General features: G+C 38.7%; 1 pseudogene; it reads left to right on the forward strand.

Moving 5' to 3' along the window:
- Window positions 1-5,339: 5,339 nt before the first annotated feature.
- The window catches only part of LOC120515186, a 125,463-nt pseudogene continuing 123,234 nt past the window's right edge, over window positions 5,340-7,568 (forward strand).

A 7,568-nucleotide genomic window follows, 5' to 3' on the forward strand; every position in this document is an offset into this window, starting at 1 on the left:
CAATAAACCCGGGGGATAGTGTTAGAAATTTATCCACAATAAGCATAATAAGTCTTAATGCAATAATAGCAATAACAATAAACCAAGGGTTTGATGTTGAACAGTCTCGTTTAGGGTAGAGATAAAATAATTAGCTAAAAAAAAAATAGAAAGAAAAAAGAAGAAAAAGTATTTAAGCACAGTAAAACATAAACAGATAGCGCCCTAGTAATACTAATAGTGAGAATATATGATGATAAAAACCCGTATTTTAAACAAATAGATCAGACAGTAGATTATTAGTCCTTGCTATATCATTAACGGCCATGACTCACTATTATGTATCAGAATAGTCCCGGGATCAGCTTTCTTAATTCCTTTTCTGCTTCTTCCTTGCTAGCGAAGACATAGAATTGACCTTGCAATTCCACTTTCAGTTTGCCCAGATACAAGAGGCTGTATTTGACGTTGGCTTGCTGTAACCGCTGTTTAATGTTGTAGAAGGCTGCGCGTTTAGTAGCTGTTGCTGGAGAGAAGTCAGGGAAGATACAGATGCGGTTATTTTCATATATAATATCTTGCTATTTTCTGAGGAGTGCCATCACCTCTAGCTTAAATGATAATCTTTCAAAGCAAATAATAAAAGATCTGGGTCTAACGGTATTTGATCCGCGTACGCGGTAAGCCGCTGTTATCTCAGATTCTGCTTTAAAGTCCTCCCCGATTATTTTAGAGAAAGTTCAGCTGCGAATTTCACAGGGTTTGGACTTTCTCGATTCTCAGGCAGACCTTCAATTCTGACATTATACCTTCTGCTTCCATCTTCCAAAGCAGCCAGTCTGTCTCCGAGTTTTTGCATTCGAGCTGACATTTACTGCTTTTCTTCGGCACTGGCAGCTACATTTTCGGCTATTTCAATTCGAGTCATGAATGTCTCCTTGAAATCCTCCAATTGATCAGTAAGCGTGTTCAGTTTAGCCGAGTTTTCCTGAATGTGTTCTTCAATTTTACCCAGCAGCTTTTCATTTGCCTGTTGCAGCATCAGCCGCTGCATTTCGTTTGCTTGTTGCAACTCCTGTTTCAATTCCTGTCTCAGTTTCTCATGTGCCTTTGCCCTTGCTTTCTCATTTGCCTTCTCACTTTTCTTTATATCTTGCATGAGCTCAGCAAACATCACCTGCAGTTTAGACATTTCAATTGTGCTTTCTTGTACCGTAGGTGAAGCGGCAGGCTCTACTGTAGCCGGTGTCCCCGCTATTCCCGGCTCGCGTGGAGTAACTGAAGCCGCGGACTGCAAGGCCTTTTCCAGTTTCAGGTGTTCTTCTCCAATCGGCGAGATATTGAGATCTGCACTCACGATCGTACATTCGCTGCTCCCCTTTTCGCTCTCAGCCGGCGACGATGTAGCGGACCGTGGTCCCGAGGAGTCTGTACTTTCGCCCATCTGATCTAGGTCTGTCTCTGAGAGGCTGTATCTTGAACTTGGGCTTGCTGATCTAAGCTTGGGTGCATTTTTAGTTTTCAATTCTTTCGGACCCCCCCTTTCTTGTTGGCCATGTTTATATATGGTTACATATACTGTAGCAGACTCCTTGGGTTGAATAGATACAGGATATCTCAGGATAATAAGCAAATAATATGAAAAATTACACCGCTGCTAGCGGAGCTCCACTTCAGACGTCCATCTCTCGCATCGGACAAGACCAAAATCCACCCATAAATTTTCTAATAGCACATATCCAGTTAAGGGATATAGTGAACTAGCACCCATATTGGTGGCCTCAGGCTTAAGGCTACCAAAGGATAGTCTCATGCAGAAACAAAATATTTTACTTATTACTCTGAGCAGGAACATGCAATTTTAAAAGTTACAATTTCTTATGATCTACAACTCTTAAAAAAAAGCACTATCAAAAATACTAATTGTACAAAATATTAAACAATATACCTTTTGTTGTCTGATTACTATGTCAAACTACTTACATTCAAAAGCTGCAACATTTACCTAAACTGCTCGTGTCAATTGGAGGGTGTAAGAACAGTGGTACTCCAGTAAATAAACAGGATTCATCACTGGATTCATCAAGTAAAGGAAAGCATTAGCAGACCATTCTTTATTCTTTATTATAGACACACTGAATAAATCCAGGAGTTTAACACCAAGTGAACCAGGTATAGGAACTGTACACCAATACCAATATTAAACAACCTAGCTATCCACAAGTTAAATATTAAGATGCAAGGGATACCAGCACCTTTGTGGAAAAACATGTTCTTGATCTTAGTATGTTTTGTGGATCCCTGCAGTCCATTTTGCATCATAAGCAACAAAATGAAACTAAGAGTTAATTGAGTGGTAAAAAAAATGCAAATGTTTTAAAAATCTTAAAGAAAACAAAAACTGTAGGCACTTGCAGGGGCAGACCCTTCCTTTTTACCAAAATAAGATGCATTCATCAAAGAATTCAGAAATTATAGTGCTAAGATCATAGGTTTACTCTGTAAAGTCGTTATCTCTTCGGAATTCTATTGAGTATTGTATTTTGACAACACTGTAGCAACTTTGTGCCAGACATACAGTTGTTGTGTCTTCAAAGAAGCATACAAAAGCAGTTCAATTAGATGTTTCAAACACACATTTATCTCAGCCAAAATGAATCTCTTTCTAATGTTTTGCTATCCAACTCTAGTACATTCTACAATGACGGGGCCAAATATTGAATAGCCTGTGTAGTCTCCCATACCCCTAACAATGAATATTTCTTCAAAGGCTCATGCCTTGTGAATTAGATGTTAATAGATTTTTCCAAATTTAAGGTCAACACAATAGATGGAAAAACATTTAAAAAAGGACAATCTCGAATATCTTCAAAATAGGAACAAAAGCACAACCAACTTCTAGTTCTTGCTAAATCCATATCAAATGGACCATAATCAAATCACTCTAAGGATTTACAGCATGGTTTTAATTTTGCGCCAGTCATTGTCCTTTACATCCAGAAAACTTCAGGCATTTGTGCCTCAGCTGTAACATTATATACGGTTAACTTTCCCAAGTGGACGTCTGCTAAGAACAGGTATCTCCTAAGCCCCAAAGTCAGTAGGAATGACCTTTTTATTTAGCTGGCTCAGGCTTTGACATGACATACAGTAGTGCAATTATAAAAAAAAAACAAAAAAAAAAAAACTAAAGCACAGTTTCAGTTCTTCTTATTATCAGAAAAAAACAGCTTACTGAAACTAAGAATGAGTAATGCTGTCATTGATATTGATCTAACAAAGGTTTTAAAAGGGCAACAGCAGTTTAGTTATCAGTTATCAATTGCATGCCTCTCTATGTAAGATGTTCAATGTCTGCACCATTTAAAGCTTTTGTTTATGTCATCAGCAAGGACTTCTGGGTAAATAGATGCATAAGTAACATCATAGTTTCAAGTACTTCTCTAACTCTAAAATGCCATTTAACCTGCCTTTATCACATACCCTAAAACTACTGTATATGTATTAGATACTTCTAAATGGTGAATTGTTGTGTGTTGAGTTGGTTTATCTGTGAGGGATTTTCTATGTGTACTGTGCTTTTCTTCTCACATCACAAAGATACCTGTACATGTCTTAGGTTAACTGGCAAGTAAAAATTGTTCTTTTGCATGAGTCAGCCTTGCAACAGACTACCAACACTGACAGGACAGATTCCAGAATGTTATATCTGAACACCAAATGCAATATAAAACAATGCATGAGTGAATAATTTCAAGGTAGCATATATTCCCAAAGTATAAAGAAAAATTTACTTTTGTAGTGAAGCCTATTTTTTTTTAAATTGCTTTACTTAGAAAAGTCATTTTATCCATTACAACTGAATCTGCTTCTCAAAATCTCTACCAAAAAATGAACAGACTAACATGTCCACCATTTACTAAACAAGCAGTGGTATGAATATGGCTTGCAGCAAATATTAAAGAAATATAAGTATTAAAAAGCCCTCACAAAACAATGATATTAAGCTAAAAATAAATAATGCACAGTGGAACCTTGGTTATCCGGTCTTCAATTAACCGTGCATTTGGTTATCCGGGATCGCCTAGAAAAAAAGTGTGAGACATCACAAGACCTCCAAGATTTCGCTGCCAAGAATTCTGACTACAGGAATGTACACTACGTGTGTCATAGCTTAAGTTTTCTTTGTTGATGGGTTTCTGAGAATTATTCTAAAAAGATTGAAAGTACAGTATAGCATCTGTGCACCAGCCAGGCGATCCCCTGCTATGAAAAACCATTAGACAATCCGATGCAGAGGACTCGTTCCGAACACTCTCCCTCCCCTTTTTCCAAATTCAGACGACTGCCATTCGTCAATAAGTTTTGTATGGGTCGCACGGTCCGTGTAGGTGATGCCTTGTTCCAGGTTCATTTAGTTGGTGTCCGCACTTCCAGGTTAGAAAGAGGTTTTGCGTAAGTTCGTGCCGAAATGTCGGGGTCCAGTTCGGGAGCAAAAAGAAAAATAAGTTGTTTTGTCAATTGCTATGAAACTGCAAATTGTTGAATGTGCTGAAAAGGGGGAATTAATTGCTAAGCTTTCATCAGAATTTAACATAGGAAATCAAACAGTTCGTGACATTGTTCGGAAGAAAGATGAACTCTACAAGTTCGTAACTTCATCCGATACATTTAACAGAACAAGTGCGTGCAAGACAACAAAGGGTTCAAAATTTGACGATCAGGATAGAGCTGTGTTCAAATGGTTCAAGCAAAACGCGCCGAGGATGTCCTGTATCCGGGCCATTGCTGCTCGAAAAAGCAAAATGGTTTCACTGTGAGATGAAGATTCCTGATGAATTAGCATGGGCTAATGCTAGTGGTTCGCACAAATTGAAACTCGTTTGCATTGAAAAGTCTAAGAATCCACAATCATTTAAGGGAACACAAATGCACAATTTTCCTCTCCTTTACTACAATCAGACCAAAGCATGGATGAACAGAGAGATTTTTAAAGATTGGTTTTTTAAACATTTTGTTCCTGCTGTTCGAGACCATCTACGCTCCAAAAATTTGCCACAAAGAGCTGTGTTACTGTTGGACAACGCACCTTCCGATCCTAGTGAAAATGTCCTGAAAACAAGTGATGACCAGATTTTCGTTGCATATCTTCCTCCAAACGTGACCAGGGCGTCTTAGAAGCATTCAAGCGTCGCTACAGGAAATCTTTACTACGTTCAGTCTTGAAAGAAGACGGAGATCTCCATGAGTTTTACAAGAAATGGACAATTAAGGACACAATCTTCTCATGTTCAGAGAGTTGGGATGACATGCCGAACGTAACTTTTCGAAAGTCATGACGAAAATTGTTCTCTGATGTAATGGATAGTGTTGAAAACGTCAATGACAGTGAAAGCCAAAAAATAACAGCAGCATCGCTTTTGGAGGAAATTCAAAATGTAAATGGATTTGAAGACGTTGACAGAGAAAACATCGAAGAATGGCTACTCTCTGATAATGATCAGCCTGGATATCAAGTGAAAGACGACGCCGCCCTATCTGCATGATCAGCCTGGATATCAAGTGAAAGACGACGCTGCCCTATCTGCAGAAGCCAAGTCAAGTGCGGAATTGCCGGAAAAAAGCAACAATGACGCAGTTGAAGATGAACCTTCAGAAAAGAAAGTTTTGATTGCAGAAGCGCTAAATTGTGCCGAAACATCACTAGACTTTCTTGAGCAGGTAGCGGACTCAAATTTTAGTGACATCCTAACACTTCGCAAGCTCCGCACGTCAATAAAACTGAAGCGCTGGAAGAACACAAAGCAGCGTCTCCTGTCTGATTTTGTCAAGAAAACTTCATAAACAACACAAGAAAGGTAAGAATTTCACTGTACAGCACCTATTTTAACATTTGCGAATTTTTATAATTATTTTCGATTATCTGTGATTTTTGATTATCCAGATGACAGGCGCCGGTCATTAAACCGGATAATTGAGGTTGTACTGTATTTCAATCTTGAATAAGAATGAAAAACAACAAAATCACTCTAATGTATCTCAATAAGCTGGGGCCTTATTTTATGCTGCTGAAGCCAAGAATGAAAACCATATACTTACTGGTAAATATATGAATGTCTTGTGTCCTGGTTACTATATGTGCATTTTGGCAGTGCAGGTAGCAGTCTCCAGTTTATCGCCAGTAAGCATCCACACCTTAGGAAGAGAAAGGAAAAAAAAAAATAAATAAATATATATATATATATATATATATACACACAGTGGAACCTCGGTTCACGTACAACTTGGTTCACGACCAAAAAGCTCGCCAAACTTTTGCCTCGGTTCACAACCACACACTCGGTATACAAACAAGCCAGTTTCCCTTGCCTGCCTGAGCTGAGCTTAGAGAGAGAGCAAGCGAGCCACGTGCCTGCTGGGGAGGGAGGAGGAGATTGCTGTATGTGTTTGCCTGCCTATCTGCAGGCAGTACGTTGCAAGCGAACCATCCTCCCACCACAGGCAGGCTGAGAGAGAAAGAGAGAGAGAGAGAGAGAGAGAGAGAGAGAGAGAGAGAGAGAAAGCGAGCGAGCAAGCCGCGTGCCTGCAAGAGCCCTGTTCATTGTTCTCAGTCAGAAGTGCATGTGTTACCTGCACTCTCTTTGTGCTCTACAGTATTTTGTGTGCTTTTGCAGTTAACTATGGCTTCTAAGCAAGTGAAGAGTGGTGAGAAGAAAGTTTTGAAGAAAATTGAAATCGAAGTAAAGAAAGAAATTACAAGAGGTGGAAAACTGTTTACCAGTTTACTCATTTACCAATCTGAGAACCCTCGTGCTTTCAAGCAGCATAATGTAAACAAAGCCAGACTGCCAGTAATGTGGAGGGCAAACACGAAGGGTTGGGTCACAAGAACTTTGTTTTTGGAATGGCTGCATGAGGCTTTCACTCCCACCAGCTAAACAGCTAAAAGCACCAGAAACCCAAGAAATCACAAGAGAAAAACACCTGAAGGAAAACACTTCATGCCAGAACTCACTCATGCAAGGTTAGTTTTCTTGGTGGTTTTGTATTACGGATTTTTCAAAAGTTAATTTTTCAGTTCATAACGCGATTTGTTGCAATGTTACTTTTCTCTTTTTTCAAATGTTGGCTTTTTTCCTTGTGCTTAAAACTCATGAAAGTGTTTACAGATGGAGTTTTTCATAGTGCGATTTGTTGCAATGTTACTTTTCTCTTTTTTCAAATGTTCCTTTTTTTCCGCTGTGCTTAAAACTCATTTTAAAAAAAGTGTTTACAGCGATCTGGCTGTAAGGCTATTAGCATGAACTCCTGCAATGTTTTTTGGTTGCTTGTGGTTGGTTTTTAAAGTTCAGATTTGTTCTAATGTTCCTTTTTTTCCCGCTGTGCTTAAAACTCCTTTTATAAAAAGTGTTTACAGCGATCGGAATGTAAGGCTAAAATAGCATGATCTTGTTACTTTTTTGGTTGCTTGTGGTTGGTTGGTTTTTAAATAAATTTCGGATTTGTTCTAATGTTTCTTTTTTTTCGGTGTGCTTAAAACTAATTTTAAAAACTGCTGCACATGCTGCTGACAAAGGGTGTGTGTGTGT

This window comes from Polypterus senegalus, chromosome 14 (genome assembly GCF_016835505.1).
Source record: "Polypterus senegalus isolate Bchr_013 chromosome 14, ASM1683550v1, whole genome shotgun sequence".
In the NCBI taxonomy this organism is placed as follows: Eukaryota; Metazoa; Chordata; class Cladistia; order Polypteriformes; family Polypteridae; genus Polypterus; species Polypterus senegalus.